The following is a 23678-nucleotide window of genomic DNA, read 5'->3' on the forward strand; positions in this document are numbered from 1 at the left end:
TCTCATTCGTGGTGCTCTGCTCTGTAAGTTCATCATGAACACTGAATCAGCCAAGACCGACCCGTCACTCCTAGGGGCCAATCAAGGTTAGGCTCCGATAACTTCTGGTCACGTTGGCCCCATCAACCCGCCACTAAAGAACCTTGCTTTTTGTTTTTTGTTTTTTTAAAGTTTGTTCATTTTGAAAGAGAAAGAGAGAGAGAAAGAGAGAGAGAGAGAGAGAGAGAAAATCCCAAGCAGGCTCCACACTGTCAGTGTGGAGCCCAACACGGGGCTGGAACCCACAAATCATGAGATCATGACCTGAGCTGAAACCAAGAGTTGGAGGCTTAACCAACTGAGCCACCCAGGCGCCCCTAAAGTACCTCGTTTTATGCGTGTTTCTGTTTAAAGACACCTAAGTTAATTCATTAGCTTTGAACTCACAGACAGCGGCACCACACATTTCGGGGTTACAAATAAATTTTAGCGGATGGGTGAATTCACAAAAATCGAATCTGTGAATAACGAGGAGAGGAGGAATTCTTTTTTTTTTTTTTTTTTTCCACAAATGTCCGTTACCACAAGAAAGAAGTCACGTCTGGAGTTACCTGACTTCTTTTGTACTCTGAATCTTGCGGGTGCAAAAGTCGATCTTTAAGCTTGTGGTGATGAAGCAGGATTTTCTGCTGCCCTGTTTTTGGGGGTTGCAGCGAAAGTGATGGAAAATGCCACGGCCTCTGGAGCTGCTCTCAGGATGTTCCTTCTTTCTGGGTGATGAATTAGGTCCCTTTGGAAGCTTTCCTGCCTGTCCGTCTGGCATCGTTATATCTAGACTTCAGCACTTCCTCGTTGAACAGGGAGGAGAGGAGTGATTTTGAAGCTTTTGTAAAAAATGGCACCTTGTGGGGCGCCTGGGTGGCGCAGTTTTTTAAGCGTCCGACTTCAGCCAGGTCACGATCTCGCGGTCCGTGGGTTCGAGCCCCGCGTCGGGCTCTGGGCGGATGGCTCGGAGCCTGGAGCCTGTTTCCGATTCTGTGTCTCCCCCTCTCTCTGCCCCTCCCCCGTTCATGCTCTGTCTCTCTCTGTCCCAAAAATAAATAAACGTTAAAAAAAAAAAATTAAAAAAAAAAATGGCACCTTGAATAACCAGCTGGGCGAGGCGAGAGGCACATCTACCCATCTGCCCAGCAAGGTGTGAACAGCACGTACCGTCGATGGTTAGCTTACAGTTTCACCTTTTACTTCCCGTTTTCTCTTTAAAGTTGCTTTAGGAGAGCATGGCCGGAAGCTGAAGGAGAGTTTCATGTGGTCGGGGGTCAAGGACGTGGCCTGATTCGAGGGAGCCCACCCACCCTGACTTTGCTTCTAGCATCGTCGTCAAACCTCCTGCCGGCAACACTGCGCCGGCCTCCGGGCCCTGGCGGGGGCTGTTCGGCGCAGGGTCAGGAGGAGCTGGGGTGGCCCGTGTTCTGCTTGCGAGACTGTATGGTCAGGTGCTGGGCCACGCTGGCTGAGGTTCACAGCTGTTGCTCCCCAAGCTGCTGACTTCCGTTGGCCGGCCAAGGTCGGCTTGGGAATTCCTGCCGAGCGTCTGGTTCAAGGATGCCTGAGGCTCCTCGGCAGCCGTGTGTCTGTCAAGGCAAATTGGAATTGAGGAGAAGGGGGCTCCCTCTGGTGCTTTCAGCCGCGACGAAGAGATCGGCTGAGCAGTGACAGTTTCTGTGACTGTCCTGCGGGAGGAAAGCTTACGTGCGTCCTTTCTGTAAGGGTTTGAAGCCCGATGGATTAGGTGTAGTGGGAACACCATTAAGTGACTTGGATTAACATCATGACTGTTACTTTCTTCCCCTTTACTGAACGGTTCAGATAGAGCCATGGTCCGTACCTGCTGGTCAGCTGGATACACCTTGGCTGAGCGAAGAAAGATGGTCTGGAAGTTGGCACTTCCCAAGGCTCGCAGCAGAGGGAAGTCATGAAATCTGGGCCCTTCCTGACCCTCTCCTTTCTCAAAATCTTAGGGTGGTTATAACCGGTTTGTGTCCTTTTAGCTTCTGTGGAAAGACCTCCGTGTACCGCAGAATAGGAAAAGAGAAGAGACCTAATCTGAAGGGGGTGAGGGGTGTCTGTCTATCAAGGAATGGCACTAATATTGTGCTATTTTATCAGATGATGGCTTGGTGTTTTCTCTTAGGAGGCATTGAGAAAAACAGCTGTCACCAGAATTTCATGTCCTGTTTCTGATTTACAGCTCTTTTGCAATCTTTGGAAATGGCACACGACTTGAGAAATTGTCAGTAGATAATGAACAGCCAGCCATGCCCCTTCTTCCGAGGGCACGCTGAAACACGCGAGGGAGGAAATGGCCAGCAGGACAAGACGTTTTGTTCCTAGTACAACAACAAGTCTTAAATCGCCTCCTCCCTCCCCCAAAATGCGTTCAGCTTTCCATTCGAATGAGGGGTTTTGTTTATGGCTTAATTTCCCTGATGTCTACAGTGAGCGTGCACAGACAGGGCAGTCCCTGGTTGGGTAGTAATGTCTCTGATGCGACAAAGGAGGGTCTCAGCTGAGATGCTGGATGTCTGCTGGCCCGGGGGAGCGGACGTGGACGAGAGCCTGACTGGACAAGGGTGTCTTAGTCCAACCCTTGAGTCTATATAGTTTGAAACAAGAAAAAAACCCAAAGCAAGGGCAGGTCTGTGTCCAGCTGTCGCTGGGCTTTGTTTTCTGCATAATTGTCTTGTCTTCTAGGCTAGAGTTACAGAATCTTGACTCAGAGCTCCGGATTCAGGTGTTAGGCTTACTACTCTCACGGAGTAGCATCGCCTCCATAGGCGTAAAAAGTGGTAAATCAGAATTATAACCATAAACTAACAGTCAAAAGACGTAATGTTGAGATTAAAACGGGCATTTGGGAGTCAAGCATAACGTGCTCCCAAGAACGCATTGATTATCTGGTGCTTAGTTACCTAAAACGCTTTTTAAGTTTTTAATTGGTGAATTACATCATCACTTCATGTTCATTTTGGCCAGAGCACATACACGTTTTCTGTAGCCACGTGTGACGTAGGAAGCTGGATGGTGAGGAGGGAGCCCCTTTAAAGTTTTTTCTTCTCGGCAGCTGCCTGGGGGGAAGGGACACAGGAGTGGGTGGGGAGGGGTGAGGCAGTCAGCCAAGGGTCAGGAGCTTTCAAGACGCTGCACTTGTGAAGGTGCCCGAAGCCCCTGATTATAGAGAGCAGAAGCCCAGGATGCAAGACTGGATTTTGTCAAATCGGTGACTACAGAATTGCGACAGAGGAAACACTCAGTTTAACTGAACATCATTCATTCAAAAATGGGAGTGACTTTTACTTAGTGATTCTCCTGGTATTTATGAAAAATGGATTTACTCAGGGAATTGCCTGAGAGTCACGGAGGTGATGTTTATACTACCGGGACAGGTCTTTTCCTGGGTGCTCACTGGTGGCCACTGGGTTGGCCTTGCTCTCCTGCTGTGACTGTTCACTGGAGCAGCCATCTGTCCGTGGGGACACCTGTGAGCATGGGGAGAGCCTCTCGGGGTGGAAGAGGCTTCCCCCAGGGAGCCTGTGACGGATCCTTGTGTATGCCGGCTGGCTTAATAAAGCCAGAAGAGGGGAGACATCGGCCGGTTTGCACAGCAGAGCCTGTAATAGACTTGGGTTTTACAAGAATATGAACGGGGGCCCAGAACCTGTGAGAATAGCATCTGAAAGCTGCTTCTGAGACTTGAAAACCTTCTAAAGAGACACAAAAAATAGTTTATTTTCAGTGAAGATGGGATCGAGGCAAGCCGGGTGTCTCTGGGCCAGGGAGTGGGATTTTGACTCCTCAAGACTTCCTGTCCTGCACAGCCCCCATTCACTCACTCCTCCCCGGGCACCTGCTGAGTGCCTGGCGTGCCCTAGACCTGGGTGGGGAGGAGGCAGCATCTCGGTTCTGTCTGGGTTTAGCTTGCTCTGGGCGATATTGATGGAATGGTGACGTCGAACAGGAAGGCTATCTCTAGAAGCTGACTTTAGGTCATCCCCCTGGTCTGTTAACATTTACACACACCCTGAAGTAAAAAGAGGGAATCGTCATCAGATGGCCTTCTGGAACGTGCTCATTGATGTGGGCCTGGCCACGGGGATTCGAAGTTGAATAGTTGAGTAGGACATAATGGCTGCCCCGGACACGGGGAGGCCAGCAGGTAGACAACAGAGGGTGATAGGAGGTAACCAGAGGCAGGTCTGGGTGTCCCGTTCACAAAGAAGAGGCAGTCACATCACACGGGGACACCGAGGACACATGTAGATTTCAGGGGGCCAGCAGGGATGCGGGAACAACTCTGGCTCGAGTGATGAGGGGAAACCAATCAGATTCAATCCGACGGCAAGAAATACAGAGTTCTGGATTCAGATCAGCTCCATACAAATCGCAAGGAGGGCAGTTACTGCCCCCAGCAGCTTGTCAAATTGAAAGAACTAAACAAACCAACACCAGTGGTCAGTTTCATGCCATTCTTTGAACAGAGGAGGGGGTTGTTTTCCTGACGGTTTATGAAGAGGAAACACAAACCCAGCCCCACCGTGGGGGGCAGGACCGACACTCTCAGGCCTGGTCCCGCGCACCTCGCCTGCGTTGGCACATTTTCTGGCAGAGCGCGTCCGTGGAAAATGATGAGGCATCGTTCTGTGTAAAACGTGGTCCGCGTTCCAAAATGGTCTTGCCTCCCTTCCAGTTGCTTCCGTGGAATGGGCTTTTATCGCATGGGGTGGTGAGGGATTAACTGCGGCTCCTTTCATGATCCGTAAGCTCAGAAACTTCCCAGGATTATTCAGCACCCCGCAGCCCCAGGTTTGATACCGTAGTAAGTCGCTCAACAAGGATCTGGAGACGGATGCAGGGAATGAGGGGCCACCGTTAAGTCAGCCTCCGGGGCTGAGCATTTTAAGGGCGTGTTTGCCAAGAGAGCGAAAGAAGCTTCTTGCCTCTTAGAGAGGAGGCAGGCTTACACGTCGGGACGCGCCCGGCCTCCTGGTACCATTTAGTGGGTCCGATCTGTTCAGATTGTGTCCTTGATGGAGCTGCAGGATGGGCAGGGCACTTCATGACTAATCTAAGGCAGCTGACATAGTTGTTTTTAAACATAAGGGGAGCTGGGCTCTTCTTCATGGGGAGGACGTTTCGGTACTGTTTGTGCTGAAATGGACAACATGACTCATTGCCAAATGTAAAAAAAGATCTTTTTATTCCCCCGCATGTGTAAACCCTCTAAACACAACAGTGTTCAGAGGAAGGTAAGGCACCATCTGGTTCGCTGCGTAGTAGCCTATTTCTTATTTTTGTCACTAATTTATACTGAGAGGATGACACATAGAACAGGATGAAATTTTTAGTTACGCAACACGCCCAAGGATTGTTAAGCCCTCTGTTGTCTCAGAAACATGAAAGACACCCTTAGGTGGGATGAGTCCCATCCCTGAGCACCTTGGCCGATGCAAAACGGGCCGTCTTTTCCTTGTGCAGGCCTCGGTGAGCACTGTTGACAATGGAAGACCCAACAGGTAATTGGGACTAAGTTCAGCAGGATTTAGAAGTCTCGTATTCTTCGTGTCTTTGGAGGGATGAAGGTGTTGAAGTGACTCAGAGTATTTGCTGGGTTGAAACCAGAAAACAACACCGTTGTCTGACTTCCAAGTCCAAACACAATGTGCTTGGCCTGGATCCCCCTGTGCCATGTAGAACAGCAGCTCTGGGCTCAAGGTACATACAATGCATGAAGTCGTGGAAAACCGAGAACTGATACAGACCAACGTGCATGTTGGATTGCCTTGTGTGGGTTTGTAGTAATCTTTTTTTTTTAAGTTTATTTATTTATTATGAGAGAGAGAGAAGAGAGACAGAGAATCCCAAGCAGGCTCTGCACTGTCAGTGCAGAGCCCTACGTGGGGCTTGATCCCATGAAAGCGTGAGATCATGACCCGAGCTGAAACCAACTGATGTTCAACCAACTGAGCCACCCAGGCGCCCCATGTAGTAATCTGATTGCTCTTCCTGAACTGAAGGAGAACATCTTTTCATTGCTCTCTACTGAGTTGGAGAGAGAGTGTCTTTTATGGCTAGAAATTTCCAAAATCCTGCCATCTGCTCTTATTTTTTAGGAAAATATTTTTCTGAGTGATTTAACCCATTACCATTTCACTAACCGTTCTTTGTGAATTCTGTGGTCAGCCATCTTTCCAGGGATATACAGCCCTCATTTCTCCATGCTTTTCCCGCAGACCTTTGACTCCGTTCAGCTTTGTGCTGGGAAGGTTTTAGCGTCAGTTAGTCGTGGGCTTAATCTGGGGCAGACATTTCCCTCTTCCTGTGGAGCGACCAAAGGGCTGATCTAAGAACCCAAGCCCTCCCTGTCTGCTTTAATAGAAGTTAAGTAACAATAGTAGCTAAATACTTTTTTTAAAGTTAAATTTTGATTTAAGAATTAAATCTTGAGTTTAGATTTAGAGTCGAGTCTTGGCTGGCTTTTGTGCGGGCAAGCGACTGTTTACAGGGTAGGTCTTATTGGGTACATTCTGAATAAGTAGGAATTGAGAGACCACATTTTTCAAAAAGCCTCAGACACCCCTTCTCCTTCTGGGTAGCGAGATTTTCGTCTACAAAGGATGGATCAATTTAGCTGTCAAAATGAAAGCTGAGAGGCCAATTGCCCATGCAAATTATCCACTTGTGCAAGCCCTTCAAAATTGCCTGCACGAAAAGCGAGCCTGCCCTTTGAAAATTTGGCACATGGTGGCAGAAAGAAGAAAAGTAGTCACTCTTCAGAGATGGTGGTGTCCTTAGAGAGCCGATTTTAGAAATTGCTCATTTCGAGCGGTTCCTTAGTTTTTGGCAACTTATTTGCTTTAATATAAGAAGTCGTTTCTGCCCCCTCTCTTTCTCTCCCTCTGTTCCCATGTGTCTTGGCGGCTCAGAATACATCTCATCATCTGATGTGGGAGTTAGGGGATAGGAGGTGTTTTGCTCGAGCTTTACTCCAGCCCCTGAGGCGCGATCTGTCTCTTCCAGGGTCAGCAGCTCCTACCAGCTTTCAGTACTCAGCCAAGGATGACTGTGCACAAAGACCAAATGAAAGCCAATGGGGTTGCTCTCTTCCCAGATGCTAAGATTAGTCAACGCTTTGAGAAATGAAATCTCAGCTTCTGCCGTCCGTTTTCCGCAGGCCTCAGCTGTGTTTAATGTTTGCAGGCCACCACATTTCACAGTGACTGTCACCTGTCTGATGGAGGGAGCCGTCTCGGTGGGTCTGGGTGTGAAAGCTCCAAATGGAAGTGTTTTCTCTTTGTCTTTGGGCTCAACTTTCGGAAGTGCCTGCTCCTCTGCTTGGTAAGGTAGGATTTTCCTCTGCTGGTCTGAGAGCCAGGTGACTGAATCATGAAGTGACCCAAATGTGAGGCCCGGTGTCCCCATGGGACGATGCACTGTCCATGGAGCCCCAGCCGTGGCTGGGGCTGCTCTCCAGGTGTTCCTGAACGTTGGCCCTAAGACAGCCAGGGGTTTATGAAAGGGAAATTGTGACATCTGGCACTGGTCTTTTTTAATTTTTTTTTAATGTTTATTTATTTTTAAGAGAGAGAGAGAGAGAGAGAGAGAGAGAGGAGGATGGATAGAGAGAGAGAGAGAGAGAGGAGGATGGATAGAGAGAGAGAGAGAGAGAGAGAGAGAGAGAGAGAGAGATGCAGAATCCAAAGCAGGCTCTAGGCTCTGAGCTGTCAGCACACAGCCTGACGCAGGGCCCAAACTCACGAACCGTGAGATCATGACCCGAGCCGAAGTCAGAAGCTTAACCGAATGAGCCACCCAGGTGCCCCCGGGCACTTGTCTTCTAAAAATGCTCATGTATGGCAACCAAGGTGTCAATACATTATATTTAAAAAAAAAGGATGATAAAATTGAGACTGGAACAGTAAATGACTTGCCCAAGATTATATAAAAAAAAAATGCTCCTGAGATAACCCTCAAAGTGATTCTTTAGTAGCCGGTATGGGTCAATATGCGGCATTATTTGTACAGAAAATGATCACCTGGTGACTAAAGAGATCATGTCTGATTCGGGAAAGGTCCCTCCAAAGGGTGAATTCCTGGAGCCCCAGAACCCTTCCGCGCGACTCTGTCTTGATGCCTGTCATTCTTCCGCGCATCCTGTGCTCAGCTGTGATGTAGGAGAATGTCTGGTTGGCCGTATATACCGATAAGGAAAGGAAGGCAAAACCGTTTCCTTTTTGGGTAAAGTGTTACTGTATAGTTACAGCTTTCAACACCTGATTGAAGTGTTTTTTTTGTTTTCCCCCTCTCTGTACATTGTTTGTGTCTCACACTTACGTGTAAGATCTCTGGCTTTCAAAAGCCACGGCTGTTTGCCCTGGTGCCGTGCTAATGAAAACACTGCTTAATTCAGATGCGGTTTGGCAACTGCAGAATTTGGCTGGGGGACCGCGCAGATTCTGTCCGCTGGCCAGTGCACGCAAGCCTGTGGCCGAAGGAAGATCTTTCAAAAAAGGGGAAAATCCTGGGGCGCCCGGGTGGCTCAGTCGGTTAAGCAACTGACTTCGGCTCAGGCCATGATCTCGCGGTTCGTGGGTTCGAGCCCCATATCGGGCTCTGTGCTGACAGCTCAGAGCCTGGAGCTTGCTTCGGATTCTGTGTCTCCCTCTCTCTCTCTCTGCTGCTCCCCCTGTCTCTGTCTTGCAGAAATAAATTACAAACATTAAAAAAAATAAAAATAAGAGAAAAATCCTGAGTTGGGACACTTTTTAATGCTGCTCTCAGCACTTACAAATCGTAATGGCAAACAACGTTCAAAGTTTAGGTGGTGATAGTCAACTGAGCAGCAGACCTATCTTTAAAAGAAAGCAAAACAACTAACTCTAAAAATTTGAGCTCTGGGGCGCCTGGGTGGCTCACTCGGTTAAGCGGCCGACTTCGGCTCAGATCACGATCTCGTGGTCCGTGAGTTCTAGCCCCGCGTCAGGCTCTGTGCTGACAGCTCAGAGCCTGGAGCCTGTTTCAGATTCTGTGTCTCCCTCTCTCTGACCCTCCCCCGTTCATGCTCTGTCTCTTTCTGTCTCAAAAATAAATAAATGTTAAAAAAAAATTAAAAAAAATAAAATAAAAATTTGAGCCCTGACCTTGTCTTGAATGTAAAGCAGTCAACAGTCTTACATTTGGGGAGATCGAAATGAACCCGCTCCACTGGCCAGACCCTAACACCAGCTGGCATCAGCCTGGAGCCCAAGGACAGGGACTGTCCCTCAGATGCACTTGGGATGGGACTGGACAGGCCACCACTGTCCCCACATACATTCTTCATCACCTCCTGCTGTATGGGCCTTTGCTCTTCCTCTTCCCATGGGTTTCCTGAATGCTCGAAATTTTGCTTAGGAATCTAGTGGGTGCAGCTGGGAGCAGAGGTCCGTCCTCCTCCCTCCTGCCAGGGGCCAGGCTGCCTGCAGTGGCTTATGTCCTTCAGTGTCTGCACCTTGTCAGAGCGGCCGGGTGTCTGTCGGCTGCCTCTTGTGTGTTCGTCCCCCACCCCTCTCCTTTTCCTATGTGTCCTTCCTTCCCCGTCCCCTGTCCCTACTCTCTGCCATGTTTCCCTCAATTCTTTTCTCTGTTCCTGCTGCCGGTACCTCCTTTTCTTTCCCTATTGGCTGGGGCTTTCTGACAAACCCTCGGCCTGCAGGAGCCTGACTTCGCTTCGGGCAGCATTTTTCTTTACCCATTAAATGTCCACTGATGATTTCTCCGAGCACTGGCCAGCGGGGCACGTGTATTTGAGGCGAACAGTGGAGATGGTCAGAGGTGACTTCGTGCAGGAGCAGCAAAGTTAGGGACAGTGTCAGAAAGGGGCACCGTGTGCATAGAGAGAGTCCTTGATTCCCTCCTGCCCCCATCCCCGTCTGCCTGTGGATTCCCCAGAGTGTTCTTCCCAATGAAACCAGTGGCATTGGACCAGTGGGCAAACAACAGTAATATCCTTTACTTAACTTGTATTTTAATTCATCGATTCACAGATTCTCATTGGTGACGTTACCGTCTTACGTTCAAAGACATTCATTCCTCATTTGCCGCGCAGTTTCTAGACTGTCTCTACACAAGTAATATTTCGTGAAAATGGTCCGTGATTTATAATTGTGTGTTTTTTTTTTTTTTTAAGTTAGTATTTTAACACGTGGAATTCTCAGCGACGGCTGCTTCTGGCCTCCGCTTTCTCCTCTTCTGGTGTGTTCCTCCACGGAGCTGCCGTATCGATCTTCCTAATTACCACTCTCCTTCTGGTACTTCACTGAGCTTTCGGTGACGCCCTCCCTTTGGATGAAATCTTATCTTTTTCTCATGATGACGTTCCCTAACTGGCTTCGTTTCTACTCTGTGAGTTCCTTGGAGTGGTTCCTTCAAGTCTTCCTCCAACTCGGCCATGCTTGGGAGTGGCCATGCACACATGCCTGCTGATGCTCTCCCTTCCTGCCCTTCCGTCTTGGGTCCCACTTGGAACCCATTCTCCGGCTGGCTTTCTTGTTTTCCTCCACAAATCTGAGGACAGGACGGCTTTCTGTCCGTGGTCCTCGCAGCTTTAGTCCTGTTTCTCCACCTTAGCTGACTTGCTTTGTTCCCCCGACCCCGTTCAGTCAGCACTGTTGCAAACTCTATCTGCTGGCCCCATGGTTGGGGTTTCCGTCCACACACCCTGCCCCATTGGTGGTACTAGACATTGGCACTTCAACCCAGCATGGCTCTGGCCACATGGTTCTTTGTTCCATATGAGGATGCGTGGGGATCCCTGTCTCATCTACTGCTTGCTTCACCTGTAATGCACCCCCCACTCCAACTACGTCATGGTCTCCTTGAATATCCCTTATTTCCCAGATCACGTATCTCTTCTTCCAGGAAGCTGTCTTTGCTCTTCTGCCTGGAAGCAACTTCCTGTCCTCCAATTTCAGAGTGTCACAGCATCACGTGGCAAGGATGAGCTCCCGAGTGCGTAATTGGTTCTTGCTTTGTCTTTTTACCACCTAAAAAAACCCCAGTTAAATCGGGTCTTGAGAATTGTTACTATACATTGACTACCATGGGGCTGTGCTGTACATGGAAGTTAACTAATTGACTGAATACAAGATGTTCCTCAGTTGAGCCCTGTGGCCACTGGGAAAATTCTAGCAAGTTGGGAAACCCTGGTCCAACAGTTCATGGGTTTCCTGAGCACCCGGTGGGCTTTCTTTCCGTGACTCCATTAAATATCTTTATGATGCCAGGTGGTCTCATCCATTTTCCTTTTAGGTCTGGTGATTTTACTGTGGCGCAATTGTTAAATGGAGCTTTTAAGACTGGCCTGAAATTTTCATTTCTCTCATGTATCTGCAGAAGAAAGGCCACCGCTCAGCTGACCTTTGGTTTCTAGAAGAATGTTTAAATCTACATTTTTCCTCATTCTAATTAGGTCGGGCTGGGGAGGTTGCATATTTTTGCAGAAAGCCGTGTGCTGATGGGCACTTAGTGAGTTATAATTGATGTTTAAGTTTTATTTATGCATTCCAGTGAAGAGAGCGTTTTAAGAGCCTGTGAAGGTGGCTACAGGGTGCAACTTCTAGGAAGGGGGTTTGTTGTTTGTGAATCACCACGGGCTGCTGCACGGGTAGTTCTCGCACAAGTGTGTGACGCGGTGGTGTTTCTGGAGTGAGGCTGAGAACTCTGATGCAGAGGACTCAGGACGCCGTTTTGACTGAAGTTGATCCTAAGCTAAAAGACAAAAGAATAAGAATAACATGGAATTGAGTCAAATGGGGACATTTATATTTTAATAAAACATAAGCCCTTTCTTGTTTAATGGGCAGTTAAAGATCCACTTTAAAATATTCCGACCTCTAGCCCGAGGCAACCCTCTGGGGCATCGTAGTTTCTTTACCTTTTGACTTTCTTCGCAGTTTTCTAGAAAATGTGTCAGTGATTTCCGGTTTATACATCAGTTAATTTGTGACCTTCCTGGGAGAGGGGCACCTGGCTGGCTCAGTCCAAGGAGCACGCGCCTCTTGATCTCAGGGTTGTGAGTTCGAGCCCCACGTTAGCTGTGGAGCCTACTTTACCCATTGAGCCATCGTCCTTGACTTTAGGTCTTTGCAAACTCACACTACCTCGTTTCTGTGGCTTCTCCGGAGCCCACACTCCTCGGCACGTGTGGGTGCTGTGCTCAATGTGGTGTATGCCTTTAGAGGGAGAAGCAGTCACCCAGGCAAGGGTTCACCTTCCAGAGTAGAAGGTCCTCATGCTGTTCACCTGACCGGCAGGCACCAAGGTGGGAAAATGTTGTTTTCACTATTGACGGAAACATGGGCATAGGAAGACCCTTTCAGGGCGTGTGCCCCCAAATCCTACTGCGGGAACTGGTTTCCAGTTTAAGCCGCAGATTCCAAAGGGAGGTGTGTTTACACCAAGCCCTGTGAACTCGGTGGGGCGTTTGGCCACTTGAGTGTGGCCTTTTCACAAGGAAGGGACTGGATTTTGAAGCCAGAAAGTTGGAGCTGGAGTCTCCGGCCGTCCATGCTGTGGCTGTCCCTGCCTGGATTGAACAGGGACGTCCTCTCCCTGCACTGTTTATCTGGTGGCGTCGATTCTGAATTTTTACGGTGTCCTTTTTGGCCTTCGTGTCTTTCGCCACTTAAGAGGCTGGCCATCCTCCGCAGGCGTGGCCCTTGGGTGTCCTGGCTGAGGGACCACATCAGCTAATTTGTGACCTCACTGAGGGAGGATAGAACTCAGCCTCCAGACCTAATTATCAGCCCTGTTTTAAGTTTAATTCTGACACACGCGGGTCTATAGAAATTGCCAGGAATTCCTGGCACTAATGGGTGGCTGTGTCCAACCCTGTCACTTAAATCTTGATTAAGACGTAAACAAAGAAACGTTGGTGCTCATTTTAAAGCAGATTTTCGGGCGCCGGAGGAGAGGTTGGTGTATTGAAACACGCCATTTTATAAAGAAGTTTCAACTATCGTGTCTGTTGCCACACCCAAAGGAGATGTTACTGGGGTGGGAGAAAGGAATTGGCCAGTCCTAGGAATTTTTCCGGGCTGAGCATGCCTTCTCACCTTGGGGAGAGCTCCCTTACTCCTCTTTTGGCCTCAAGGATTCGCATCTGTACCTCCTCTTTTCCAAAGGATGATGTCATGGGCTTTCAAGCACTCAGCCGGGACCACACTGGGCTTGGCTGTGCTGCAGTGTGGGAGCGCACCTGTGCTGTGCGCGCGTTTCTGGGCAATTCTGAATGTGTCGCCTTGGATTTGCCCCCTTTGCTTCCTGTGAACGAACCGAAAGCACCTCATGGAGGCAAGGAGCCTCATGGAGAGACAGGGTCACTTAGCCACCGGCTACCCTCTGGCCTCTGAACCTCAGGACTTCTAAAAGGCTGATTTCACCAGATATAAAATTTTACAAACTTCCAGATGCTGTAATTCATTTGATTTTCTGCAGGCAGATGGTCTTTAGGTAATTACTGAAGTAGACAGTGTGGGAATCGTTGTATAGAGGAATAGCCAGAATGTTCCAGAATGTTCCAGGAAGTTCTTGCCTTTTTTTCTCATAATTATTCTCAGCTGCTACCCAAGGGTATGTATTGGGATAGGCAACATCAGTGTGTTCCAGGCTTATGGCAGCCAGGAGCTGACGAGCTGGGAGAGTAGAAAGAAACCACATGAACTAGGACAACAGAGTAAGCGTGGGGCCATGAGGGGCAGTATTTGAAGTAACAGGCATCCTTTGGTACAAACGGACATATTTCTTTATGAATCAGAAATTGAAAGTAACCATTTCTTCAACTTCTGGCATGCATTGTTCTAGGGAGGCTGGTGTCTTGCATTAGTCTGTCACATCATAGTTCAAGTTTTTAGGATTTTAATATGAAACCGAGGAGCTTGGGTAGAGATTACTTGGTCGAATGAGATTACTTGATTTTATGGTTTACAGTTCTTTTCCTTATAAAGTCTCACATTGTGCGTCATATATATTAACGTGTAAATAAAAATAGAAGCTCAGATTTTTGGTATAGTTTATTCTATACCTTCTGCCTTTATCTCTTATTTTTCAAATGCATTACTTAAGTACAATATAGTCTCCAAAATGGGATGAAAGAGCCACTGTAAAGTGGGTAAATTCACACAACCCATCTGAATCTGATGTTCACAATCAGTAATTCACACGGGTTTGAAATGATGGTCCTTTTGGTCTTTTCGTGGGACTTGTTTGCATATGTTGACCGCATTTGAATTTTTATTTCTAATATTCTGAAGAGAGAGACCCATTGGTGCGTGGGATATTAGACTGGGATCATGGTGTTGTGATTTCCAAGCTGTCCTGGGTCGCTTTGCTTTCAGTCTTCGCTGCTAAAGCAGCTTGCGCTGGTTGTGCAAGGCGTTGATGGAACTTTCTAGAATTGGTAAACAGTGACCACAGCCTCCTGTAACATGGACTCATAGGATCTATTTTTTTTTCTCTTCTTTTTTGCAGTGCCTGTGTGTGAGTGCAGGTGCTGTGGATCCCTAGTGTGATACATGATCGAGGAAACGCTCCCCCCCTTCCCTCCTTGGTAAGTCAGACACCTCAAGGGGAAACGAGGAAACCGATGGTTGTATAGATGGAGAGTGTGATAGCTTATGACGTAGCAACACTTGCCTCTGCTGTTAAAAATGGCAGTGAACGAGCAGGCTTTCAGAAAGGAACCGAGACATGGAGAGGTTAAGTAATCTGCTCAAGATTTCACAGGTAGTCAGAGGTAGAGATGGAATTGGAACCCATGTTCTTTTTTATTTTTTTAAAAAATGTTTATTTATTTATTCTTGAGAGAGAGAGAGAGAGAGAGAGAGAGAGAGAGAGAGAGAGAGAAGGTGGGGCAGAGAGAGAGGGAGAGAGAGAATCCCAAGCAGGCCCTGTGCTGTCAGTGCAGAACCCAACATGACTTGAACCCACAAACCGTGAGATCATGACCTGAGCCGAAGTTAGAGGCTTAACCAAATGAGCCACCCGGGCGCCCCTGAACCCATGTTCTTAACCCTAACAGAGTACTGCCTCACAGAACTAGCAATGCCTTCTGAGAATAAGGCAGACACGCTTTTTAATTTTTTCCCTTACTAGAAATACTCATGTCCTTAAGGAGAAGGTCACAATCATAAAAAAAAAAAAAAAAAAAGAAAAGCTCACAATAAGTATTAAGAAGTTTGTTTTTCAAACAGCAATCTAAATCAGGAGAGGGCAAACTTTTTCTTAAAAGGGTGGCGTAGTGAATATTTTAGGATTTGCAGACAAGACGTAAATGAGCAAATGTGGCTGTGTGGCTCTGTTCTAGTAAAACCTTATTTACAAAGACCACTGAGCTGGATTTGGCCCCCAGGCTGTAGCTTCCTGAGCCCTGATCTGCACACTTACCATGCTCAAAGACCTCACACCACTGGGGAGAACGAGTGTGTTTCAGTGGCCAGTAGGTATGAGTTCTTTAACAGAATTTAGCTTGGATGCTCAGATTTAATAAGTGACTTTTAATGAAGTCTACTGTAACTGCAAAACCTACCCCTTAGAGTAAGTGCATTTAGTATCCAGTGCTCCACCCAAGTGTATTAATGCGATTCCAGCCCCTAGACGACAGCTTTGCTCAAAGCAGCCTTGACAAACATGGTTCCTTCAGTGTATTTTGTTAGTCTAGAACGTATAGCTCTTTTACGAAATAGGTTCAGATAGCATTTCCTCTTTTGGCGTCTGTACTGTTTCTCAATGTGACGTTTTTATTTTGTACCCTTAAACATACTCTTGCTTATACTTATTAGGGCAAACATGCAATGATTTTGGGCTGTCTGATAATTGTGTTGCTCAAAAGTGCTCCGGTACCAAATCTTTCTCTTTTATTATGAGCAAAACCAGATGTTAGTAAGAGTCAAGTTGGAACAAAGTTGACATAGTTAAATCGCGGGGTAACATGGCGATCTCCTTTGCCACACGCATCACACGAGATGGTTCTGTGTTTTGCGTACCTAACTTTTTCTTACAGAAGGATACTTCTGACACCTGAAGGCCTACCTGACGATTGGACTGGTTATCATCAAAAAACATGGGCAAGGGAGAACCAAATAGTTTAATAGCAATAATATAAAAAGGTACATTTAGATTATAATAGCAACAGAAAGCTATATAATGGTACCTTATTAACTGGAAAAAATCAGGTTGCAAAATAATATATTTAATAAAATTCCATTCCTCTTACACACACACACACACACACACACACACACACACACACACACACAATCTGTGCACATAAATACATGTGTGTTATAGAGTCTACTAGAGCATGTATCAATATGTATCAAACTCTAAATGGATTATCTCTAGGTTTGAGGATGCTTGCCTTTTTTCGGGTCACGCATTCACTCTCAAAATTATTCAGGAGTATTATACTTTCACAATCTAAAAAAATAAAAAATGAAAAAGAAAGGAAGAAGTGAATGCTCGTCATAAAAATTATGTAAAAGGGGGGGGCATCTGGGCGGCTCTTCAGTGTCCGACTTTGACTCAGGTCATGATCTCACACTTTGTGGGTTTGAGCCTCGCTTTGGGCTCTGTGCTGACAGCTCGGAGCCTGGAGCCTGCTTCGGTTTCTGTGTCTCCCTCTCTCCCTGTTCCTTTTCCACTTGTGCTCTGTCTCTCTCTCAAAAATAAATACACATTAAAAAAAAGAAATTATGTAAAAGAAGGGGAAAATTTCACCCATAATGACTTTGACAAAGACAAACACTGTTGTCATTTCATGCAGTCTTTATATATATACTATAAAAGTTTTTTATATTTATTTTTGAGAGAGAGAGAGACAGAGTAAGCACGACAGGGGAGGGGGCAGAGAGAGAGGGAGATACAGAATCTGAAGCAGGCTCCAGGATCTGAGCTGTCAGCCCAGAGCCTGACGTGGGACTCGAACTCTTGAACTGCGAGATCATGAACTGAGCTGAAGTCAGATGCTTAACCAACTGAGCCACCCAGGCGCCCCAGTAGGTTTTTGATAAAGAATGTACAGAGTTGAAATAACAGTAAAGATAAAATTTTTCATGATTGCTTTTTCACTTGTTATACACTTTTCCTATCATATGCATATGATGATGTATCATATTACCAAAAATTGTTAATAAATCTGATTTTAATGCATTACAATATTCTATCATGTAGAGACACTATAATGCAATTTACTGCTTCTTTTCTTGCTGGACATATATATTACTTTAGGTTAACAAACCCACGGACAGTGCCGAGACAATCAGGCCAAGGGGGGTAGTACACATACACCTGGATTCTAACCCTGCTTTCCAGCTGCGTGTAGCTCACACTCTGAGCTACATTGTGAAGACGAGACGTTGGACACATAAAGTATATGCTTCATGAATAATAGTAGCCACTCTCGTCAAGCTTTCTTTTAACTGCAGGTTCAATCATTCATTAGGTCAGAATAGCTGCTGTTGGCTGTTCCAAAACCAAGCAGTTTTAATAAGATCGCCAATTGGCTTTGCAAAGTGTTGTAGATATTAATACTTCCCCAGTAATATGTGAGAGAGTTTGTTTTGCTAAAACCTCTCTATCACTGAGGGTCATCATCAGTTTTTTTGTGTCGATTTGATAGTATTCCTTTCTTTTTCTATGATTCATTATTTACTGATTATGTTATTTGGCTGATTATTTTTTAATTGTGTGACAATTAACCATTACTTTGAGAAGGAAGGAGAGAGGGAACATACATATGTGAGAGAACTGTTTGTCTTTATGCTTGTTTAGCTGTTGAAATTCAGCACTTTTCTTATAGATTTTAACAGAATTTGTTTTTAAGAATACTAACTCTTTGGGCGCCTGGGTGGTGCAGTCGGTTAAGCGTCCAACTTCAGCCAGGTCACGATCTCGCGGTCCGTGAGTTCGAGCCCCGCGTCAGGCTCTGGGCTGATGGCTCAGAGCCTGGAGCCTGTTTCCGATTCTGTGTCTCCCTCTCTCTCTGCCCCTCCCCCATTCATGCTCTGTCTCTCTCTGTCCCAAAAATAAATAAACGTTGAAAAAAAAAATTAAAAAAAAAAAGAAAGAATACTAACTCTTTGTCATTAGTTTTTCTCCACTTCACTAGCTTGTTGACTTTATCGTTTTAAATTTAAAGAAGTTTATTTCAGTGTTGCCAGATATATATATTTTTTCATAATGACACCATCCAGCGCTTAGGGATTTAGTAAGGTTTTTCCTTTCCTTTCTCATGCTATTACTACAAATATCCATCCCTGGAATTCATAGAACAGTTCAGTTATTTAAAAATAGATCCTGCACTTTGTAATTTATCTCATAGTTATAGCCTGCCTTTCTTTTTCCTCACTGACAAAAATCAACCTCCAATTTTACTCTAATGAAAATGTTCAATTAAAATCTTTGTATGAAGGAGGGGGTCTCAGCTGTACATTGCTTCATCCTGCAAACGGAAATCAGGTTTACAGTCAGACGTCTGAAATACTTTCTTTTATTAATCCTCCTTTGGTTAGGGAAAGGTTTAGTTTTGCATTTTGAGATGTTATACAGCTTTTACCTATATTTTTAATAACTCCGTATCGGTACTTTTTGTATAATAGAACTTAATGCATTAGGCTGGATATGATTAAGACATCATCACAGTGCTTTTCCTCTTGTTTCTTGTTTGTGCCTAACTTCTGGGGTTTGCATTAAATGTTATGTGTTTTGAGTGCAAGACAGCGCTGGTCGAATCACGTACGTATTGGATGGTGTCCTCACTTGTTGAGTTTAGAGCACTCACCTAAAATATTAACTTAATTGTGAATTCCATGTGCCTGCAACAGTGGTTTCATGGTTTGTATGTTCCAGAGGATAGAGGATTGGCTAGGTTTCTCTTTTCGTGATGGAGACTAACCTGGCTTTGGACAGATCCAAAGACGGATCCAGAGACAGCTCAGGTCTCTAGCTTTCCTTTTCCTGGTGTTCTAGATTTCTTGGCTGTAAAATAAGGAAAGTGAAAGGACAGCATTTGAGAGTGGGAACAGGCAGTGAGACACTGGACTGCGTTCTTGGAGAGAAAAAGACTAAATAGGAAAACAAACGTGCTCACTGAGCTGCTCTCAGTGTTTCAGTTGGGGCTGTCATGCTGATTGGGATTTTATTTTGTGTTCTTTGTGGTGCATTGCTATGCACCTCCACAGGTGCATCACTTGCTTAGACCTGCTGAGTGGTTGTATTTTAGGAGAGAGATTAAGCCTGTCATTCTTAATAATATCAGAAATATTAAAGCTGTGGACTCCATTCCTTATTCTTCCTGTCCTGTTGCCTTGTCAGCCTGATGGAGAAATCTCCAGGAGGTGATGTGGAGAGGCTTGTGCAGGTCTGATTTGCTTGGTCACACGCAGTGTCCCAAGTTCACTGATGGGTCAATTGTCTGCCTCCACTCTCCACATTAGAACGCGTCGGAATATCCCATTATGGTGCAGGGGAAACCTTGCTTTCTCTCTCGTATGGGATTTTGGCCCTTTTCCTGGTTTGTGTAGGTGAGTGCCTGCCAAGTACGTTTGGTTCTGGTTTTATGACCACTATAAATATTTGTGAATCACAGATGTGTGGTCAAGTTCAGGATCCATTTTTTTCCCTTTGCTTCGTGTTTGAGGCAGGATGGGGATGGCCTGCGTGTGCTGTTCATTCTCACACACCCAGTAGAAGGGCAGATGTGTGTGGGGTTAATTGCTTGGATTTGAAGATTTACATGTGCACGTAAGGATACTGCCCCCTTGATTAAACTGTGCGTAAGATCTTTTTTGGCGGAACTTTCCTAAGGGTCTAAATATGACCCCGTGTTTGGATTTTTAAATTTCATGGGACTTGGGGGTTTTCCTGCGTTGCGGCCTCCAGATCAGCGTCCTGGAGAGGCTTCTGTAGCTTCGGGGCTGCAAACCTAATCAGTTCATGTTTTATCCACTGGAGCTTTTCATGTGGTTTTCATGTGTGTTTGTGTCTTTTTTAGCCTTCCAGGCCACAAAGGGATCAGAGTCATTTTGCTTCATTTGCTTTTGCTTAAAGCTTGGACAGTACCCATTATTGGTTAAACCGAAGCAGAAAAAGCAAAGGTTGGAAAGATGGTCAGGAGATTCTGGGAAGTAAATACCACTGTATTTTTATATGACAGGATCTAAGAATAGTCATCCGATTTTATATTTCCAGCATTCACAAATTAGGTGGGTACAGCTAAGTTTTTATCAAGCTCAGATATTTTTTTTTTTTTTTTTGTGGGAGGTGACTGCTTTGCTCATAGCTCAGAGGCCGTGCTCCTCCTTTTGAGAAATGCTCCTCCTTCCTCCATAGAAAGCCACCTCCTGCCTGAAAGAAGGGTACCTTCTCAAGCTGGCCAAGCACCCGTCTCACCTGGTGGCCACCCTGACTTAATTCTATTTGAGGCCATGCCCCCAGCTGGGGCGCCAATACCCCATTCCTTCTCTCCCACTCCAGGATAACACTTAAATTATTCTTCCCTTTCTTTCCGGCATCATAAGTGTTTATTTTCCCCTTTCTGCTGGGTCTTTCCAGTAAGAATGGGCACATCTACCACCTTAAAAAAAAATGACCCGTGACCTTAATTTCTCCTCAGCTACAACCCACGTCTCTTTTCTCTTTTCTTTTCTTTTCTTTTCTTTTCTTTTCTTTTCTTTTCTTTTCTTTTCTCTTCTTTTTTCTTTCTTTTCTTTTCTTTTCTTTTTTCTTTTCTTTTCTTTTTTCTTTTCTTCTTTTTTTTCTTTCTTTTGTTTCTTTTCTTTTTCTCTTCTCTTCTCTTCTCTTCTCTTCTCTTCTTCTCTCTTGTCTCTTTTCTCTCTCCTTTTCCTGTTCCTTTCTTTGTTTTAACAGAAAAACTCCTTAAAAGCACTTGCCTGTATTTCTTGTCCTTAATTCCTGTGTTTGCAGTTCGTCTTGAACCCACGTTGACTGCTCAGTCCTCCATCACTACTGCCTCTTCAGGTCACCAGTTACAGCCATGTTGCTGACCCTAAGGTTCAAGACTTGCACAGCATCACACTTGGCAGTCAGCCAGTCAGCTGCATTCCCTCCCACCTCCTTGAAGCATTTTGCTCATCTGGTTTCCGGGTACCATGTTTCTCTGGTGCGATCCCTAAACATCTCTGGCCATTTCCTCTTTCCTCCACTCTCATCCCCTTGCCCTCCAACCACAGGAGTCCTGGGCTCAGTGCTTTGGCCTCACCTCTTTCTCACCATCCTTCCCATTTGCATAATTTCTGCCCTCCCCCCAATGTAAGCTCCATGAGGGCAGAGATTTTTGCTTATTTAAAAACAATTTTTTTAACGTTTATTTTTTGAGAGACAGAGCATGAGCTGGGGAGGGGACAGAGAGAGAGGGGGTCAGATTCTGAAGCAGGCTTCAGGCTCCGAGCTGTCAGCACAGAGCCCGATGCAGGGCTCGGACTCACGGACCGCGAGATCGCGACCTGAGCCGAAGTTGGATGCTTAACCGACTGATCCACCCAGGCACCCCTGATTTTTGCTTATTTTGATCACTGGTCCATCTCCAGGCATGGAGAAAAGCCCAGGAGGTAAAAACCTGTCAATAATTATTTGTTGAATGGATGGATTTGTAGAGGTGAGGATGGGTGATGGGTGGATAGATGGATAGATCTCTTGGGATTTTCCAAACTGGGCGAGAAAAACTCTCTTTTTAATTTGGGCACAGAGGTGGAAGTCTATGAGCTTGTCTGCACAATGAAGGGATGGGATTATTTCCCCTCTGCTTCCAAATAGAGTTTGCTATGTTTGGTATAATTTTCCCAGTATCATCAGGTGGATCAATATTTGCGAGTTCACTATTTCTCAGTTCACCTGTTACCTCTCTGGAACCTCTGTTCCCTCTCCACGATCAGATGAATTAGGTTGTACTTCCTCTGTGCACTTTTGGGCATGTCCCCACAACGGCAGTTTAAAGTCGGATTCACTGTTATTTTTGTATATGTATAGTCTTCTCTTCAGACTGTGAAGCCCTTGGCTTGATTGTGTTTATCTTCCCGGGTAGTTAACACTGTGGCACGCCATAACCGCTCATTACGTGTGTGGTATTTAATGAAATGATTTTAGACTGAATTTTTTTGTAAAACATAACTTAACTCTAATGGTCCTTAAGAGTGCAATAAAAATGTGCTACGTTGAAGATGTTTGTTTCATGAATTTACAATAATTAAATGATTAGATTTGCTGAAGCCATTCTAGCCTGGCCCAAAATTGTCCAGCCTGAATAGTCTGGTCTACTGCCTTCGGAGTAGTCTTTGACATCTTCCAATATAAGTGAACATTATTCATACTGTATCTTAGGGAGGAAAGAGTGTGTGGTCCCTCCAAAGTCTCCTTCTCCCGAATGGCTGTCTATAACGTGTGAAGATGCCGTAAAAAGAAGGTGACTGTAGTTAAATAGCACCGAGACCAGGGCCACCCCCCCCCCCCCCCCGCCCCCACATGGTAGGATCGGATGTCAGTTCCTTCCTGGCATTTACATTTCTTACACTCAGCATTTGGACCTCCTGTCAGTATCACAGAGAATTTCATCAGGATCATCTTCAAGGAGTACATATTCTTAAATGTAAAAATAGCACAGCATGGCATGACTGTAAGGTCATGGAGCTGAGCCAGGCTTAGAACCCTGAAGTCGTGTTTCCTGTAAATTAGTTATCGAAATGTGCAGGTTCAAAAAACAGCATTGATGTGTCTTTTACGGAGTCCCTGCCATGCTGGGAGCACAAATCTGTGTTAGCTGAACGTATGCATGTGTGTGTATATAAATGTATTTATAGATAGACGTAGATAAAGCCGTAGATCTAGAAAGATGTAGGTAGACAGAGGTAAGTGTATGGACATAGAGGTATAGATATAGACGGGCACAGATACAGATATAGACACAGATATATACATGTAGATATATAGGTATATAGGTTTATAGATATAGATGTAGACAGAGATCACACTATTATTGAGACTTACAAAGGCCATTAAGTCACGGTTGCAATCCATGAAATAAATGTCTAAAACAGTGTGCTGTAGCCTAACCTTATGGCTTAGTTATGAATTTTTGGTAAAGTAATTGAGAGCTACTGAAGTATCCACCAAATAGAGGAAAACCATAGCTACTCAGCTTCTTTTGAATAAATGATCTTTCACTAATTCGGTCCTACAAGCACATGCGGATGTGGGCGCACACATGTACACACACACACACACACACACACATTTTTCACTGGACAGTGTGGACAGTCACCGACCTTTTTTTATTAGCCATCCCTGAACATGCTGCCGTTGTGTTTACAGCTGGGAACATCAGATAGGATGTATCCACAGGCCAGGCATACAGTAGGCACCAAACAAGAAGGAACGAGTGAAGCTTGTGAATGACCACATACTTCCTTGATTAGTGCTCATTCTAAAGTATCTTCAGTGAACCGAGCATCAGTGTCTTGTATATATTCTAGCTTTGACTCTGTATTTGTTTATTTTGAAAGAGAGAGAGAACGAGAATGAGACAGAGAAGGACAGAGAGAGAGAGGGAGAGAGAGAATCCCAAGCAGGCTCCTGCTCTCAGCATGGAGCCT

General features: G+C 45.6%; 1 protein-coding gene across 7 annotated transcripts in view; it reads left to right on the plus strand.

Annotated features, from left to right (window-relative positions):
- The window catches only part of SEMA5A (semaphorin 5A), a 483514-nt gene that overhangs the window by 95992 nt on the left and 363844 nt on the right, over positions 1-23678 (plus strand). For 6 of the 7 annotated variants that reach the window (XM_023239575.2, XM_023239573.2, XM_023239592.2 and 3 more), the window contains exon 2: positions 14545-14623. The exons of the other annotated variant lie outside the window; for it this stretch is intronic. The gene's annotated coding sequence lies outside the window, so the exon portion shown is untranslated. The remainder of the gene's footprint in view (positions 1-14544; positions 14624-23678) is intronic. 7 annotated transcript variants of the gene reach the window in all.

This window comes from Felis catus, chromosome A1, assembly GCF_018350175.1.
Source record: "Felis catus isolate Fca126 chromosome A1, F.catus_Fca126_mat1.0, whole genome shotgun sequence".
NCBI lineage: Eukaryota > Metazoa > Chordata > Mammalia > Carnivora > Felidae > Felis > Felis catus.